General features: G+C 29.4%; 1 pseudogene; it reads left to right on the top strand.

Annotated features, from left to right (window-relative positions):
* Positions 1 to 3,468: 3,468 nt before the first annotated feature.
* LOC112478921 lies at positions 3,469 to 3,587 on the top strand (annotated as a pseudogene).
* Positions 3,588 to 4,274: the final 687 nt, after the last annotated feature.

Raw genomic sequence — 4,274 nt, 5'->3', positions numbered from 1 at the left:
ATAATCCTAAAATAGATAAGGAACTATTAAAGACCCTGAATAAACAAAGCAATATTGAAAAAGAAGAACAAGGTTGGAAGTATCATACTACTTGGTATCAAACTATAGTACAAGGCTATAGTAATCAAAACAGCATGCAACTGACATGAAAACAGACAAATAAATCAATGGAACAGAATAGCCCAGAAATAAATCCATGCCTACATGGTCAATTAATCTCTGACAAAGAAGGCAAGAATATATGATGAGGTAAAGACAATCTCTTTAATAAATGATATTGAGTAAACTGAACAGATGCATACAAAAGAAAGAAAGGAAGAAAGAAAGAAAGAAAGAAAGAAAGAAAGGAAGGAAGAAAGAAAGGAAGAAAAGAAAGAAAAAAGGAAGAAAGAAAGAAATTAAACCACTTCCACTTTCTTACACCATATACAAAGATAAACTCAAAATAGATTAAAGATTTAAATGTAAGACCTGAAACAACAGAACTCCTACAAGAAGACAAGCAGTATACTCTCTGATATGCTTGTAGCAATATTTTTTTCTTGGATATGTCTTCTCAGGCAAAGGCAACAAAATAAAAAAATATACAAATGGGACTACATCAAACCAAAAAGTTGCATAAAGTGAAGAAGAACACCATCAACAAAAAGAAGACAACTTACTGAATGGGAGAAGATATTTGCTAATGTTACATCTGATAAGGAGTTAATATCCAAAATATATAAGGAACTCATACAATTTAAGACCAAGAAAACAAACAATTCGATTAAAAAATGAGCAGAAGACCTGAATAGACATTTCTCCAAGGAGGACACACAGATGACCAATATACATATGAAAAGATACTCATCATCACTAATCATCAGGGAAATGCGAATTAAAACCACAATGAAATAATACCTCACACCTGTCGAAAGGCTATTAACAATAAAACAGCGAGAGTTGGCCAGGATGTGGAGAAAAGGGAATCTTAGTGCCCTGTTGTGGGATTGTAAATTGGTGCAGCCATTATGGAAAATGGTATGGAGATTCCTCAAAAAAATAAAAAAATAGAACTACCATATGACCCAAAAATTCCACTCCTGGGTATCTACTTAAATAAATCCAAAACATTAATTCAAAAAGATATATGTACCTCTATGTTCATTTCAGCATTATTTACAATAGCCAAGATATTGAAGCAATCTAAGTGTCTATTGATAGATGAATGAATGAAGATGATGTGGTACACACATACAATGATATTTGTCAGTCATGAAAAATAATGAAATTTTAGCATTTGCAATGACATATATGGACCTAAAGTATGTTATGCTATGTGAAATAAGTCAGAGGAAGACAAATACCATATGATTTCACTTATATGTGGAATCTAAAAAGAACAAAATAAACAAAACAGAAGCAAACTCATAGATACAGAGAACAAATTGATAGTTGCCAGATTGGAGACGGGGTGGGAGTATTGGTGAAAAATGTGAAAGGGATTAAGAAATACAAATTTCCAGTTAAAAAATAGTCTTGCCGATGTAAAGTACAGAATAGGGAACATAGCTAATAATGTTGTAATAACTATGTATGGTGTCAGATGGGTACTGGACTTAACAGGGTGATCATTTTGTAAATTATATAAATGTCTATATTGTACATCTGAAATATATAATATTATAAGTCAACTATAACTAAAAATAAATTTTAAAAATGTTAAAAGAAATATTCACTATGAAAAAAGATTTCAGAGCTAAGAATATCATACATGATAAAGAAGATTAATAATAATAAAAGGGTCAATTCAAAAGTAAAGTAAAACAATTCTGAACACTTTTGCATTTCATGAAAGTCCAAATTGAAGCAAAACTAAAAAAATATTTAAGGAAAATGGACAAATAAATTATAATCAGAGATTTATCAGTAATTAAGACTATCAGTAATTAATAGTACAGGAATGGAGAAAATCAATAAATGTATAGGTGACTTGAATAACCAACTTTAATTAATTGATATTTATATAGCAATCCACTCAACAGCAGAATGAACATTCATATCAAAATCACAAAGAACATTTACCAAAATAGACCATCTTCTAGACCATAAAGCATATCTAAATACATTTAAAAAGATTAAAATCATACAAAATATATCTTTTGACCACATGAAATTAAATTAGAAATGGCTTGCAGACAAATATCTGGAAAATATCAAAATATTTGACAACTAAATAACACACATATTAAAGAAAACCCATTGATCGATGAAGAAATTATAAGAAAATTAGAATTTTACATTGAATAAATATGAAAACAGTAAAATAAAATTTGTGGGTTGCAGTTAAAGCAGTTTCTAAAAGGAAGTATGATCTCAAAATCAATTAACTTAATTATCTTCTTAAACGAGTAGAGGAAAATTCGTTAAGTCCAAAGTTAGCAAAAGAAATGTTAAATATGAGAGAAGAAATCTATGAAGTTGAAATATAAAAAATAATAGGAAAAAACCTATGAAACTAAAAGTTGATTATTTGAAAAAAAATATTAAATTGGTAAACCTATAGCCAGACTGAGTGAAAAAAAAAAAGACAAATTACAAATTATATGAATAAAAGAGGTGACATCACTACAGATTCTATGGATACTAAAACAATAATGAGGGAATATCATGAACAATTTTATTATAATACACTTCAAAACATATCACAAATAAACATATCCCTCTAAAGATAAAAATTAATAAACTCTCTCAGGAAGAAATAAATAACCTCAATAGCTCTATATCTATTAAGAAAATTGAATTTGTAGTTAAAAGCTTTCCTGCAAAAAAAATCCCAAACCCAGTTGGCCTAACAGTTGAATTTTACAAAATATATCAGGATGAGATATATTATACAACTATATACAAACATTTTCGAAAAAGTAAAGAAGAGAGAGACCATTTTTCAGTTCATTCTATGAGATTAGCATTACCTGGATTCAAAAAAATGAAAAAAAAGATATTAAGAAAATAAAATACAGAATATTTCTCATAAACATATATGAAAATTCATAACAAAATTATAGAAAATTAATCCAGCAATATTCAAAAATAATAAATCATGACCTATGGAGTCTCTCCTAGGAATGAAATATTGGTTTTACATTTAATCGATGTAATTTGCTATGGTAACAGCCTAAAAATGAGAAACAAAAAACTAAACAATCAATATGATCATCTCAGTAGACTCAGAAAAAGCATATGACAAGACTGACCATTCTTTCTAGATAAAAGCTTCTGGTAAATTGCAAATAGAAAAGAACTTTCTCAAACTTGTCCTGGGAGTCTATGAGAAATCTACAATTAACATCATACTAAATATAAAGAACTTTGCAACTCAGTTATAAGAAGACAAAGAACCCTATTAAAAATGCCAGAATGTTTGAACAGACACTTCATCAAAGAAGGTATGTGAACAACAAATAAGTATATTAAAAAAAATTAGGAGTCTATGGCCATGCTACCCTGAACAAGCCTGATCCCATCTGAGCTCAGAAGCTAAGCAGGGTTGGGCCTGGTCAGTGCTTGGATGGGAGACCACCTAGGAAGACCAGGTGCTGTAGGCATAAAAAATAAAAAATAAAGGATGGTAAACTGACAAGGTTCTTGCAATCTGTGAGGTCAACCAAGGGTTGCCTCGACTAAAAAATAAATAAATAAATAATTGATTGATTAAAAAAAAAGATTTAGGAAAATACAATGAAACCCATAGTGACACTATATACCCTCCCACTAGAACAGCTAACATGAAAAGGGTTGAAAATACCACATATTAAAATTGATGTGAAGCAACTGCATCTTAATTTCTCAGGTTGGAATGTAAAAAGATACATTTTGGAAATAGTTTTGCAACTTTTTGAGAAATTTTCTATCCTATAACTCAGACCATCCAGTCTTAGATATTTACGAGGGAAATAAAAATGTCTATCAATGCAAAGACTCATACACAAATGTTTATAGCACTTTATTTGTAAAGCCCTAACTTCTAGTTACACATAAGTTCATCAACATGTGAATAAACAAATTGTGATTTAGCTATATATTAACCAATTGTGATTTAGCTATATATTTATCCATAAAAGATAATAAAATATATAAACATATATCAATGTTGATAAATCTTGAAATACTTATCTTGAATGAAAACAAGCCAGATCCTCCCCCAAGTACATTCTCTGTGATTTCTTATATATAAAATTCTGCAAAATGCACACAAATGTATAGTGATGGCAGTAGATCAGAGTTTGCTTAGA

Source organism: Pteropus alecto, unplaced genomic scaffold (assembly GCF_000325575.1).
Source record: "Pteropus alecto unplaced genomic scaffold, ASM32557v1 scaffold63, whole genome shotgun sequence".
Lineage (NCBI taxonomy): Eukaryota > Metazoa > Chordata > Mammalia > Chiroptera > Pteropodidae > Pteropus > Pteropus alecto.
The sequence above is the reverse complement of the archived record's forward strand: the minus strand, read 5'-3'. Positions and strand labels throughout refer to the sequence as shown.